Below are 15,992 nucleotides of genomic sequence, written 5' to 3' on the forward strand. Positions count from 1 at the left end.
AAACACCATGGGACCACGCAGCCGTCATACCGCTCAGGAAGGAGACACGTTCTGTCTCCTAGAGATTTACATTACATTACATTTAAGTCATTTAGCAGACGCTCTTATCCAGAGCGACTTACAAATTGGTGAATTCACCTTCTGACATCAGTGGAAGAGCCACTTTACAATAGTGCATCTAAATCATTTAAGGGGGGGGGGGTGAGAATGTTTACTTTATCCTATCCTAGGTATTCCTTGAAGAGGTGGGGTTTCAGGTGTCTCCGGAAGGTGGTGATTGACTCCGCTGTCCTGGCGTCGTGAGGGAGTTTGTTCCACCATTGGGGGGCCAGAGCAGCGAACAGTTTTGACTGGGCTGAGCGGGAACTGTACTTCCTCAGTGGTAGGGAGGCGAGCAGGCCAGAGGTGGATGAACGCAGTGCCCTTGTTTGGGTGTAGGGCCTGATCAGAGCCTGGAGGTACTGCGGTGCCGTTCCCCTCACAGCTCCGTAGGCAAGCACGTACTTTGGTGAGAAATGTGCAAATCAATCCCAGAACAACAGAAAAGGACCTTGGGAAGATGCTGGAGGAAACAGGTACTAAAGTATATACATCCACAGTAAAACAAATCCTATATCGACATAACCTGAAAGGCCGCTCAGCAAGGAAGAAGCCACCTCTCCAACACCGCCATAAAAACTGCACATAGGGACAAAGATCGTACTTTTTGGAGAAATGTCCTCTGGTCCGATGAAACAAAAATAGAACTGTTTGGCCATAATGACCATTGTTATGTTTGGAGGGAAAAGGGGGAGGCTTGCAAGCCGAAGACACCATCCCAACCTTGAAGCAAGGTGGTGGCAGCATCATGTTGTTGGGGTACTTTGCTGCAGGAGGGACTGGTGCACTTCACAAAATAGATGGCATCATGAGGTAGGAAAATTATGTGGTTATATTGAAGCAACATCTCAAGACATCAGTCCAGAAGTTAAAACCTTGTAGCAAATGGGTCTTCCAAATGGACAATGACCCCAAGCATGCTTCCAAAGTTGTGGCAAAATGGCTTAAAGGCAACAAAGTCAAGGTATTGGAGTGGCCATCACAAAGTCCTAACCTCAATCCTATAGAAGATTTGTGGCAGAACTGAAAAAGTGTGTGCAATCAAGGAGGCCTACAGACCTGACTCAGTTACACCAGCTCTTTCAGGAGGAATGGGCCACAATGTACCCAAATTATTGTGGGAAGCTTGTAGAAGGCTATCTGAAATGTTTGACCCAAGTTAAACAATTTAATGGCAATGCAACCGAATACTATTTGAGTGTATGTAAACTTCTGACCCACTGGGAATATGATGAAATAAATAAAAGCTGAAATAAATCATTCTCTCTGCTGTTATTCTGACATTTCACAATCTTAAAATAAAGTGGTGATCCTAACTGACCTAAGACAGGGACTTTTTACTAGGATTAAATGTCAGGATTTGTGAAAAACTGAGTTTAAATGTATTTGGCTAAGGTTTATGTAAACTTCCGACTTCAACTGTACATTATCAAGCATTTCACACGTCATCCAGATTCTGACTGTTAGCACATGGTGGTCTATAGCAGCTTCACACAAGGCTGTATGACTGAGGTATGAATAGTTGAATAAGACACGTTTTTGCCCATTTCCAATTATTATTACTCAATTAATAATCCTTCCAGATTTTTTAAACAACACAATTTCATATTTTGACTAGTTTATGCCCCAGTGACAGTTAGTACAGAACTGTATGTCAGTACAACAGGTCAAAAAGATTAAGATTACAAGACAGGGGCTCTGGGATTGTTTACTTTAGAAGGTGCCTATCCAGCTTTACAGGACACCATATCATCAGATGTGTCTTAAGTATAATTCTCTATATGTATGGTTTTATCAAGACTTCCTGCCCAATATGCAGTAAACTCAATTAAGATTAAGAATGTTTAGGACTGATTAAGATGTGCAAACTAAGTACATGTTTATTTTTTTTTTCCTGCATTGATGGAATGTCCGCTACCAAGTATTTTTGACATGTTTATCAATAATTCTGTATCTCTCTCTCTTTGAAATGCTTTCTGAGGCAGGTGCCTTGGGAGTTAGCATAAAGGTACCCGGATCCAGCTGTTAAGGGAGTTCCCAAATTAAGTAAGGCCATTTTGTTTGTTTTTACCTGTTATGAATATTTGTTAGTGGTGTTAATATTCATTTATTTGTGTGGGGTCTTTTTATTTTGTTTTTAGTGGGTTTTTCACAGGTTACAAATGATGCACCTGTAAGGTTCTGTATTTATTTTCTTACTCAACCTTGTGCTCTGTTTCTTTGTGTTCTTGAACGTAGCCCTGTCTTTCATTTTTGTTCATTGATTTCACCTGTTTAAGTTACTCACCTGGTCTCATCAGCTCCTTATTTAGTTCAGTTCATGCTGTTTGTGCCTTTGTGACTCTACTAAGCCTTTTCCTATCTCATTTGTGGGAACCAGTTACAGCCTTCGTTCTTAGTTTTGATTCACCTGCCTATTTGCCTACCTGTGTATGACCATTTTCTGTCTTCCGTGAAGGCGAAATAAACATCTGCCATATTCTGCACGTGACGCCAGGACAGCGGAGTCAATCACCACCTTCCGGAGACACCTGAAACCCCACCTCTTCAAGGAATACCTAGGATAGGATAAAGCAATCCTTCTCACCCCCCCTTAAATGATTTAGATGCACTATTGTAAAGTGGCTGTTCCACTGATGTCAGAAGGTGAATTCACCAATTTGTAAGTCGCTCTGGATAAGAGCGTCTGCTAAATGACTTAAATGTAAATGTTAAATGTGAATCTATACCTTTTTCTCCGTGAGTATTCATTACAGCACCTTAAAGGGCACATTCAGTACCTTCTTGACAAGGAATGTACTGAAAAACCCAATTTAAACCTGATACACAAAATTAAATATCATTAAAAAATGTCTGAGGTACAGAGAAAGAAACACTCACTTAATGGCGTTGAATGACCTCTGACCTCTGTTCTGACTTTGCGGCCTGATCACCCTCACTAGAAAGACTATAGACATTGGGTGAAATTTAAATGGGCTATGTAAACACTAGATAATTAGGAAGAAGTTTGTAATTTATCAACAGTCCTATGTGTGATTCGAAACAAGAGTGAGTGCTGCACCTGAATGAGGTACACCTGTGTCTAGTCTATTGTACCTTATGGGATACAATGATTTCCCTATGGAGTTATCAAGAGTTATAATTCTAATTTTAGTTGTTATTTTGATTTAACAGGCAGTTTTTTTGGAATGCATAAATCACAATCTGAGTCATGTGTCCAAATGGGGAACTACCAGTCCCCTGGGGCCCTTTGGTAAATATGCTAATACATTTTTTCACATGCCTGCCTGTGAAAGTGAAAACATATATGTTGGTAATGGTTGACAGTTACTCCAAAGTTTTTGCCACCTTGAGTGAATATATGAAGAAGTGTATTACTGTTTTGTTTTTGTCTTGCTTCAATACAAATCTCACCAGATTGTGTCTGCTGGATGTTATGAGATCTCCCTGAACTGTAACTCTAATGTGAGATTGCCGAGATGATAGGAGTATAAACCCACTTTGGGGGAAAAAATGGTTTCAACTGTGTATTATTCTCTTTGACATTTGTCTTAGAAATCGATATTAAGAATACTGGTAGTAGTAATTTGTCATACATTATTTGTCTGGATTTCCGAAATCAGAAATCCACCAAACTGTTCCTGTCTGTCCTTTCTCGAGGTTAAGGAAAAGGTGACGATCACAGATGGTGGCTAGATGCATGGAAGTGATAATTCGGCTGAGGACAGTGTGAGCCTCTTCCCCTCTAACCGGCTGATGAAATGGTGCCAATGGCATTCAATATGGCCCTGTCCTTCACCACTTCTACCGTGAGACCTGAGTCTGCCAGCAACCAGTACACAGCATCCAGTCGAAGCCATCAACCGCCTTTTCTCTCATGCCTTTATCCTGGGAAGTGACAAAGCAAAAACATTTTTTTATATATATTTTAAACGGAGTTATCACATTTTCAAAAGTATTCAGACCCTTTACTCAGTACCTTGTTGAAGCACCTTTGGCAGCGATTACAGCCTCCAGTCTTCTTGGGTATGGCGCTACAAGCTTGGCAAACCGTATTTGGGGAGTTTCTCCCATTCTTCTCTGCAGATCCTTTCAATCGCTGTCAGGTTGGATGTGGAGCAACGCTGCACAGGTATTTTCAGGTTTCTCCAGAGATCTTTGATCGGGTTCCAGTTCTGGCTAGGCCCCTCAAGGATATTCAAGGAATTGTCCTGAAGCCACTCCTGCATTGTCTTGGCTGTGTGCTTACGGTCGTTGTCCTGTTGGAAGAAGTACGTTCATCCCAGTCCATTCCTAAGCCCTCTGGAGCGGGTTTTCTTCAAGGATCTCTCTGTACATTGCTCCGTCCACCTTTTTCGTTGATCTGACTATTCTCCCAGTCTCTGCCGCTGAAAAACATCCCCACAGCATGATGCCTCCACCAACATGCTTCACCGTAGGGATGTTGACAGATTTCCTCCAGATGTGATGGGTGGCATTCAGGTCAAAGTGTTTCATCTTTGTTTTATCAGACCAGAGAATCTTGTTTCTCATGATCTGAGAGTCTTTAGTTTCCTTTTGGCAGTGGGCTGTCATGTGCCTACTGAGGAGTGGTTTCCGTCTGGCCTCTACCATAAAAGCCTGATTGATGGAGTGCTGCATAGATGGTTGTCATTCTGGATGGTTCTCCCATCGCCACAGAGGAACTCTGGAGCTCTGTCAGAGTGACCATCGGGTTCTTGGTCACCTCCCTGACCAAGGCCCTTCTCCCCCGATTGCTAAGTTTGTCTAGGCGATCAGTTCTAGGAAGAGTCTTGGTGGTTCCAAACCTCTTCCATTTAAGAATGATGGAGGCCAATGTGTTCTTGGGGACCTTCAATGCTGTAGAATTTTTTGGTACCTTTCCCCAGATCTGTGCCTCGACACAATCCTGGGACTGCCCTGATAGAGCTCCTGACAGATGTGTACTATGGTGCATCAAGTTTGTTGGATCCGCACCAGCATGCTGATAATTAAAGATTAATTTAAGATTGATTTTGAATGTCCATGTGTAGAATTTCCACGACAAAGTCTTTACTGAAGACTCATCTCTTCAGTAGGTCCTATGATTGAGTGTAGTCTGGCCCAGGGGTGCAAAGGTGAATGGAAAGACAATGGAGTGACAAACCACACTTGCTGTCTCTGCCTGGCCGGCTCCCCTCTTACCACTGGGTTTCTCTGTCACTGACCCTATTACTGGAGCTGAGTCACTGGCTTGCTTGTGCTCTCCCATGCCCTAGAAGAGGTGCATTACATCATGCAGGTCTTTTTCGATATACTCGACTTGAGTGGGATGAGTCACTGATGTAATCTTCCTTGCCAGTTTTGCGCCCTTTGGGATAATACAGTTGGGGCGATCTTCGTGAGCTATACTCAGCCTTGTGTCAGGGTAGTAAGTTAGTGGTCTGTTAGTATCCCTTTGGCAAAGTGGGTGGGGTTATATTCTGCCTGATTGGCCCTGTCTGGGTGCAACTTTCACAGTGTCCCCTGACCCCCTCCCCCGTCCCCCCCGTCTCAGTCTCCTCTATCTACTGTGCTGCAATAGTCTGTGCCGGGTGGATATGGTTAGTCTCTCCTATCTGCTGTCCTCTGTGGTCTTAGGTATGCACCCTCTAATTCTCCCATCTCTCGCTATCTTCTCCCGAAGGATGTGAGCCATAGGACCATGCCTCAGGACTACCTAGCCTGATGACTCCTTGCTGTCCCTGTCCTCAGTCCACCTGGCTGTGCTGCTGATCCAGTTTCTGCTGTTCTGTCTGCGGCTATTGAACATTGACCTGTTCCACGGTCATGCTACCTGCTGTTTCGTCTCTGTCTCTCGCTCTCTCTCACCTGCTCTCTAGATCTGAGTGCTCGGCTATGAAAAGCCAACTGACATTTACTCCTGAGGTGCTAACATGTTGCACCCTCTATAACTACTTATTATTTGACCCTACTGGTCATCTACAAATGTTTGAACACCTTGAACAACGATCTGGCCTTAATGGCCATGTACTCTTATAATCTCCACCCGGCACAGCCAGAAGAGAACTATCCACCCCTCAGAGCCTGGTTCCTCTCTAGGTTTCTTCCCAGGTTCCTGCCTTTTTAGGGAGTTTTTCCTATTTTTTTTATACACTGCTCAAAAAAATAAAGGGAACACTTAAACAACACAATGTAACTCCAAGTCAATCACACTTCTGTGAAATCAAACTGTCCACTTAGGTAGCAACACTGATTGACAATACATTTCACATGCTGTTGTGCAAATGGAATAGACAACAGGTGGAAATTATAGGCAATTAGCAAGACACCCCCAATAAAGGAGTGGTTCTGCAGGTGGGGACCACAGACCACTTCTCAGTTCCTATGCTTCCTGGCTGATGTTTTGGTCACTTTTGAATGCTGGCGGTGCTTTCACTCTAGTGGTAGCATGAGACGGAGTCTACAACCCACACAAGTGGCTCAGGTAGTGCAGCTCATCCAGGATGGCACATCAATGCGAGCTGTGGCAAGAAGGTTTGCTGTGTCTGTCAGCGTAGTGTCCAGAGCATGGAGTCTCCTGATTGCGCCATGCCAGTACATCAGGAGACGTGGAGGAGGCCGTAGGAGGGCAACAACCCAGCAGCAGGACCGCTACCTCCGCCTTTGTGCAAGGAGGAGCAGGAGGAGCACTGCCAGAGCCCTGCAAAATGACCTCCAGCAGGCCACAAATGTGCATGTGTCTGCTCAAACGGTCAGAAACAGACTCCATGAGGGTGGTATGAGGGCCCGAAGTCCACAAGTGGGGGTTGTGCTTACAGCCCAACACCATGCAGGACGTTTTTAATTTGCCAGAGAACACCAAGATTGGCAAATTCGCCACTGGCGCCCGCCCTGTGCTCTTCACAGATGAAATCAGGTTCACACTGAGCACATGTGGCAGACGTGACAGAGTCTGGAGATGCCGTGGAGAACGTTCTGCTGCCTGCAACATCCTCCAGCATGACCGGTTGGTCAGTCATGGTGTGGGGTGGTATTTCTTTGGGGGGCAGCACAGCCCTCCATGTGCTCGCCAGAGGTAGCCTGACTGCCATTAGGTACCGAGATGAGATCCTCAGACCCCTTGTGAGACCATATGCTGGTGCGGTTGGCCCTGGGTACCTCCTAATGCAAGACAATGCTAAACCTCATGTTGCTGGAGTGTGTCAGTAGTTCCTGCAAGAGGAAGGCATTGATGCTATGGACTGGCCCGCCCGTTCCCCAGACCTGAATCCAATTGAGCACATCTGAGACATCATGTCTCGCTCCATCCACCAACGCCACGTTGCACCACAGACTGTCCAGGAGTTGGCGGATGCTTTAGTCCAGGTCTGGGAGGAGATCCCTCAGCAGACCATCTGCCACCTCATCAGGAGCATGCCCAGGCGTTGTAGGGAGGTCATACAGGCACGTGGAGGCCACACACACTACTGAGCCTCATTTTGACTTGTTTTAAGGACATTACATCAAAGTTGGATCAGCCTGTAGTGTGGTTTTCCACTTTAATTTTGTGTGACTCCAAATCCAGACCTCCATGGGTTGATCAATGCGATTTCCATTGATCATTTTTGTGTGATTTTGTTGTCAGAACATTCAACTATGTAAAGAAAAAAGTATTTAATAAGAATATTTCATTCATTCAGATCTAGGATGTGTTATTTTAGTGTCCCTTTTATTTTTTGAGCAGTGTACATCTGCATTGCTTGCACTTTGGAGTTTTAGTCTGGGTTTCTGTATAAGCACTGTGACAACTGCTGATGTAAAAAGGGCTTCATAAATACCTTTGATGAAGTTCCCAGATGAAGTTCCCAGATGAAGTTCCCCAATGAACACATACTCTTAGAACATTTGTAACAATCTTGTACAGATACATGGATCACACTTTACATTACAATGCCCAAATGACTGTGTTATTATTCATGCACGTACAGTGTATTGTAATAACACAATGTTAATATACTTTAGGTTAGGGCTAGACTCGGGATAGTGTTACTGCTGTTGGTACATTAAAACAATGAGTTCTGACAATAGTTATTACAATGGAGGAATAATAACACAGTATAAGAACACTTGTGTAAAGTGTAACCAATGTGTAACTGATCTGATGATCGACAGTGTTCCCCCTCAATCGCTACAGTGATGTGGATATAGCAGTGCATATGGACTATGTCTGTACTCCACTCTAGGAAAAGTGTTTTCTTCCTGGTATGAGAAGTTGTTTCACAATGAGTATGGTACTGACTTTAGACCCAGTAGCAGAAGGATGACATCATGTTGGTTGGTAAGTCCCTGAATGTTGCTGAACTGGTTTTAGCCTTGTTCACCCTGCTGTTGACTGTGTGGGTGTTATAATGTGTGACAGACAATGCCTTACATTCAGAAGGTATATTATTGGAAGTGTGATCCCTGCAGTTCTAATCAGGATATATTAATATTCTCAATGTGTGTTTTACAACTGTACGTTGTTGCACTTATACCAGTGTCATAAAGCAGTAGTAGTAACATAGTAATATACTATACACAGTAAGTCATTTGAAATTGCAAATCATTACTATTCAATCATTGTTCTATGCAGAGGTGCAACTTTCACTGGGGAGGGGGGGGGATATGTCCCCCCACATTCTGAAATTGCATTTTTGTCCCCCCCCAGTTTTATCATTGGAATGTGATACGAGGCAACGGTGTGCTTAAGGACCATGCAGACGATAATATTATGTCCCCCCCCCCACTTCTAAAACCTAAGTTGCACCCCTGGTTCTATGTTTCGTATCTGCAGTTACCGTAGACAGTTGATTGTCATTCTTGGTAACTCAGTAGTTATAGAGTAATACTGAGGTACATCAAGATGTGTGAAATCATTTCGGGCTTAGTATGACCATACAATAAAGAGCGTGGCCATCTCTGAACTGATTTGAAATAATGAATCTTTAGCAGTATCAAAAGAAATGTGAGCTTCCATAAGAACTGCGACAAACAATTGTTCTGAGTTTTGTTACGAAGATTATTGACCATGTTCATGGGGATAGTGTTTTTCTCCGCTGCTTTAATTAGGCGTACCAATGCCACAATTTGAGTGATAAACGCACCAAACCCACTAATCAAGCTGAAAGGCTTAGGCTGTCTCTCGCGTGTCATCAGCTGGCACTGACAATCTGGAAATCCTTCCGAAGCATGATGTCAGACCATGAGACACTGACTCAATTTGTTTACTCCATGTGTAACTCTGTGTTGTCTGTTCACACTGCTATGCTTTATCTTGGCCAGGTCGCAGTTGAAAATGAGAATTTGTTCTCAACTAGCCTACCTGGTTAAATAAAGGTGAAATAAAAATAAAAATCTCAATTCGTTTTTCTGCGATTCCTTGCATCTTATCTCCTTGCCTCCTTCAGAACTGTATTGGAGGAGACGGTCCAAGGTCCCTCCTCTTGGACCTTCTTCTTCAATTATGTTTGAATAGGAGACAAGAACGAGAGGATGCAAGGAATCAAGGAAAGAAAGATGAATTGAGGAAGAGACACTACCTACCAAAATGTAGCGAATGAGGGGGCTTTTCGTCACTTTAGGCAAAGATCAGAACCTTCTGTGGCTAGGTGCCATCAGTCTTGCACTGGAGAGTGGTCTTACGTATGTTATTAATTAGACAACGTGATAGGTCTATGGACCTCATATCTGGGGATTTCGACACAGGTGTAACATGTAGAATTTGTCAAAAAATCTGAACCAAACCAAGATCACTGCAGAAATGTGGCTATATAAAACCAAATGACCCATTCATTTTAGGGGATAGATCAAGTACAGAAGCATGAGACATGCAGTTTGATTTAAGTTTTAGAAATTCACACTTGCAGTATATTTGAAAATATACATTTATTCACAAAACATTCAGTCAAATACAGGTCTTTCACACATACCTCATAAGAGTGGAAGAAATAGTAGTTATTTAATAGTAAAAAATAATATTACATAGTAAATATGGACAACAAAGCATTGTGTGTTTGGAAAAGCATGTCAACATCAGCACAGCACATGTCTACTAAGACTAAAGACAAAAGAGACGTTGGGCTTTTAAGGATAGCTCAAAGCTTACAGCTCTTTTCTATCCTTCTCTTCTTGTGTGGCAGAAGCTGAGGAGGTTAGGCCAAAGTGTCTACCATGGCCGTGTCTAGACTTGACAGTTCATGCAGCTTTTCTATTCTGATCATGGAATTCCAAACATGTCATACACCTACATTTAAATGTGTCTACCATGTCCACAGTGTCAGGATTCCCTTTTCCCACACTATATTTAAACGCCAGTATACATTCTACAAACAGTGGAATAGGCTAAATATGATAACACAACAACAACTGATGGCAGTAGCTAACTACTGTTGCTAACTAGCCAGCTAACCTCTATAGTTAGCTAGCAAGCAACGCTAAAGGGATTGCAAACAGGTTAGCATAACTCTAGCCAAACAAAAAAAAATATCTAAATATTAGCTGGATGGCTAGCATTTGAGGCCAGCAAACACATCACACGCTAGGAATTATTTCCACCAACGTTATAATGAAAGGAGTGCTGATGATGTCGCCCACTGTATGCACTTTCGGTAGCAGGATTGTATCCAGACTGAGGAGAAACTTGCATACAATGTATCCCTGAACACCTCCTGGAGTGGTCAGACAGATGTTCAATGCGATCTTCGTATTCTGATGGCAGAAGTCACATGTACAGCGCATTCGGAAAGTATTCAGACCCCTTGACTTTTTCCACATTTTGTTACATTACAGCCTTCTGGAAGTGAATGACCGTAGACGACACACCCCCTTCAACATGCAAACTGCAAACAGACCAAATTCATCTGGTCTCCTTTTTATTATCTTTGGTTGACACAACAACAAAAAACATGGCGGCGCGCAAGACCTACCATGTATTTTGCTCAATTATATCAATCAATGGAGATCTCACCCATGGTGTGATGAATTATAATAGTAATTGCTATCAGATAACTAATTGTAGTTTCTGTCAGCCGAGAGTTATTTATTTAAATATGACTGCTGTGTTATGTCAATCTTTCCTCAGGTAGCTCTAGGACTAATGTAGCCTACATTTTCCAGTTTGGATGATTGTGTTATGCTGTTGCTACTTCTGTGAATGTCTCAACATTGCATCCAAACATAAACTGGTCACATTCAGGACATAGCACTGTAAGGACTGTGTTTGTGCAAAATGTTTCTGTGAGAAAACAGTGTGGCCAGATCAAACTACACTGCAGTGACAACTGTAGAAGGATCACACTTGTTTGTTGGTACGTGTGAAAAGGTTAAATAAAAATGTTTCCTCATCAATCTACACACAAATACCCCATAACGACAAAGGAAAAACAGGTTTTTAGACATTCTGCAAATGTATAAAAAAATAACTGAAATAATGCATTTACATAAGAATTCAGACCCTTTACTAAGTACTTTGTTGAAACACCTTTGGCAGTGATTACAGCCTCAGGTCTTCTTGGTTATGATGCTACAAGCATGGGAAACCTGTATTTGGGGAGTTTCTCCCATTCTTCTCTGCAGATCCTCTCTAGCTCTGTCAGGTTGTTGTCCTGTTAGAAGGTGAACCTTCACCATCATTGCAGATAAAACAAAACAAAAAAAGATTTGCACTGCCCTGCATAAAGCATATTGCTATTAAAAATCAGAAAATACCAAATACGTAAAACATTTAATTGCCATAAGTAATATTTCATTAGTAAGGCTAACAAAAATGCAGGTTGAGTACTCACAACAGCCCCGTAGACACATGTGGGCTTGGGTGCACCCACTGGGAAGCCAGGCCCACCCAATCAGATTTTCAAATGCTCTCTACTTGTCACTGTTACAATTGGGGCATTATTTGTATTTTACCTGCAGACACCATCAGATCAGATAGAAAACATAGCAAGCAGTGCACTGGGATGACATACACTCCTACAAGATGGGTGGCCAAAAATAACAAACTGAAAGGCACACCCCCAATAAGCCACAAATATGACCACATTGATTCAAGTCACTGTGCTTCCCATACATATCGTTCATAATCCGGTGCCTTTATCACAGTCAACACACCGACAGTTGAAGTTGGAAGTTTACATACACTTGGGTTGGAGTCATTAAAACTCGTTTTTCAACCACTCTACACATTTCTTGTTAACAAACTATAGTTTTGGCAAGTCGGTTAGGACAACTAATTTGTGCATAACCCAAGTCATTTTTCCAACAATTGTTTACAAACAGATTAATTGCATCACAATTACAGTGGGCCAGGAGTTTACACATACTAAGTTGACTGTGCCTTTAAACAGCGTGGAAAAATGCATAAAATTTACATCATTTCAGTCATTTGGAGGTGTACATTTGGATGTATTTCAAGGCCTACCTTTAAACTTAGTGCCTCTTTGCTTGACATCATGGGAAAATCTAAAGATATCAGCCCAGACCTCCACAAGTTATTCATCTGTACAAACAATAGTACGCAAGTATAAACACCATGGGACCACGCAGCTGTCATACTGCTCAGGAAGGAGACGCGTTCTGTCCAAACGTACTTTGGTGCGAAAAGTGCAAATCAATCCCAGAACAACAGCAAAGGACCTTGGGAAGATGCTGTAGGAAACAGGTACAAAAGTATCTACATCCACAGTAAAACGAGTCCTATATCGACATAACGTGAAAGGCCAGATAACCTGAAAGGCCGCTCAGCAAGGAAGAAGCCACTGCTTCAAAACCTCCATAACAAAGCCAGACTACGGTTTGCAACTGCACATGGGAACAAAGATTGTACTTTTTGGAGAAATGTCCTCTGGTCTGATGAAACAAAAGAGAACTGTTTTGCCATAATGACCATCATTATGTTTGAAGAAAAATTTGGAGGCTTGCAAACCGAAGAACACCATCCTAACCGTGAAGCACGAGGGTGGCAGCATCATGTTGTGGAGGTGCTTTGCTGCAGGAGGGACTGGTGCACTTCACAAAATAGATGGCATCATGAGGTAGGAAAATTATGTGGATATATTGAAGCAACATCTCAAGACATCAGTCAGGAAGTTAAAGCTAGGTCGCAAATGGGTCTTCCAAATGGACAATAAGCCCAAGCATACTTCCAAAGTTGTGGAAAAATGGATTAAGGACAACGAAGTCAAGGTATTGGAGTGGCCATCACAAAGCACTGACCTCAATCCTATAGAACATTTGTGGGCAGAACTGAAAAGGCATGTGTGATCAAGGAGGCCTACAAACATGACTCAGATTCACCAGCTCTGTCAGGAGGAATGGGCCAAAACTCACCCAACTTATTGTGGGAAGGTTGTGGAAGGCTACCTGAAACATTTGACCCAAGTTAAACAATTTAAAGGCAATGCTACCAAATACTAATTGCGTGTATGTAAACTTCTGGCCCACTGGGAATGTGATGAAAGAAATAAAAGCTGAAATGAATAATTCTCTCTACTATTATTCTGACATTTCATATTTTTAAAATAAAGTGGTGATCCTAACTGACCTAACACAGGGAATTTTTATTAGGATTAAATGTCAGGAATTGAGAAAAACTGAGTTTAAATGTATTTGGCTAAGGTGTATGTAAACTTCAAACTTCAACTGTATAGTTTCGCTTTAATTAGCTTTAAAAATGCTATATTTCCTCTCAGCCTCAAGGCAAAATGTGTGGAATAGCATGAGGTTGGGGTCCATGCACATTTCTGCAGGGACATCCACCAACGAATTTCTGGCTACACTACTGGTTCACAATAAGATTGCTATAACAATAAAACAATGATATTACACTGGTATAGGGCTGAATAGTGTGGTCTGCCTGTGCCATCATTTGCACTCTACTTCATTCCTTAAATGACAAAACATTACAGGTTAATGCTTTTCTTTTAATTCACATGCGCAACATTGTGTGTGTGTGTGTGTGTTTGTGAGTGAGAGAAAGTAAAATAGAGCAAATGAAAAAGAATGCAAACAAATCAATTCACATTTTTCTCCTTCTCTAACGCCCCTCCTATTTCTCTTTTTCACCTTCCTCCCTCAACCTACTGTACCTCTCCTCCTGCTTTCTCTCTCCATTCACCCTTTCTCTGGCTGTCTTGGAGATGTGGGCAGGTCCCTGGCCAACAACGCACCCAGAGTGACAGGCAGGCATGTAGATGAGTCTGAACAGGTCACAGGAAAAAAAATCTACATACCATCCTGGCCACTGCCTGCCTGTAGCAAACACAGGAGATCACTGTGGAGCACTCACAAAATACACTCACACTCAGTCAAAATACATGAGCAAAGATACAAACAAACACACACACACATTGCATTGCAAAGGCACTCAGTATCTCAGCGCTTGAGGAGTCACTACAGACCCAGGTTCGATCCCGGGCTGTGTCGCTGCCGGCTGCGACTGGGAGACCCATGAGGCGGCACACAATTGTCCCAGCGTTGTCCGGGTTAGGGGAGGGTTTGGACAGCCGGGAGGTCCTTGTCCCATCGCGCTCTAGTGACTCCTGTGGTGGGCCGGTCAAATGCACACTGACATGTTCACCAGCTGTAGGGAATTTCCTCCAACACACTGGTGCGGCTGGTTTCCGGGTTGAGCAGTGTCAAGACGCAGTGCGGCTTCGCAGGGTTGTGTCTCGAAGGATTCATGGCTCTCGATTTTCTCCTCTCCCGAGTCCATACGGGAGTTGCAGCGGTGGGACAAGTCTGTAACTACCAATGCAAAATCCTTATGGTGTGTGTGTGTGCAAGAGATTTACAACAACTTTACAAACAAATCAATGGGAATGTTTTATTAATTTTCCTTTATTGTTAGAAAATTAGCGTAAAGATAAAAAAGTAATATTTAGTGAAGGTTATTTCCCACCATGTATTTCTCACAAAGGTTGGCCTAGGTACACATGTTTTCCACATGTAATCATTCCAGAGTGCTTTAACCAAACAAAATTGGCTAGATTCTAATGTCTCGTTTTCTATTTCCTTCCCATATGGACAGTGTTAGGAGACTCAACTTATTTACGACCATTGCCTAGGCACACTTTACGGGAATGCTTCCATCTATGGAAATCTATGAGTGACTTAATTCAATCTTAAATTTCTTATGGGCAGATGTTAAATCAATATCATGTTTGCAATTGCTTTTGCTAAATGGGTATGCAATTTTTGTGACAAAATTCAAAGTATAATTTTTACGATTGACTATGCATAATGCCTGCCAAATTCAAAAGAAATAGCAGTGAGTTTAATATTGCATTTCCATGGTACAATCCAGTACAACACTGACACATTTAAAACTTAAATGTCAGTAATGAGTCAGTAATGCCCAGAGCACGTATGACCTTCTACCGGCGAACAATGAACTGAAAACTCGAAAGAGTCATGATTCTACAAGCCTCTCGTTAACTTCTTATGGCTGGGGGCAGTATTGAGTAGCTTGGATGAATAAGGTGCCCAGAGTAAACTGCCTGCTACTCAGTCCCAGAAGCTAAGATATGCATATTATTAGTGGATTTGGATAGAAAACACTCAGAAGTTTCTAAAACTGTTTGAATGATGTCTGTGAGTATAACATAACTCATATGGCAGGCAAAAACCTGAGAATAAATCCAACAAGGAAGTGGGAAATCTGAGGTTTCAACTCATTGCCTATCGAAGATACAGTGGGGGAATTGGTCATATTGCAGTTCCCAAGGCTTCCACTAGATGTCAAGTCTTTAGAACCTTGTTTGAGGCTTCTACTGTGAAGTGGGGGCGAATGAGAGGGGAATGAGTCAGAGGTCTGCCAGAGAGCCACAAGCTGGCCATGCTTGTTCACGTGAGAGTTAGCTTGAGTTCCATTGCAATTCTGAAGACAAAGGAATACTCCG

This window comes from Oncorhynchus masou, chromosome 8 (genome assembly GCF_036934945.1).
Source record: "Oncorhynchus masou masou isolate Uvic2021 chromosome 8, UVic_Omas_1.1, whole genome shotgun sequence".
In the NCBI taxonomy this organism is placed as follows: Eukaryota; Metazoa; Chordata; class Actinopteri; order Salmoniformes; family Salmonidae; genus Oncorhynchus; species Oncorhynchus masou.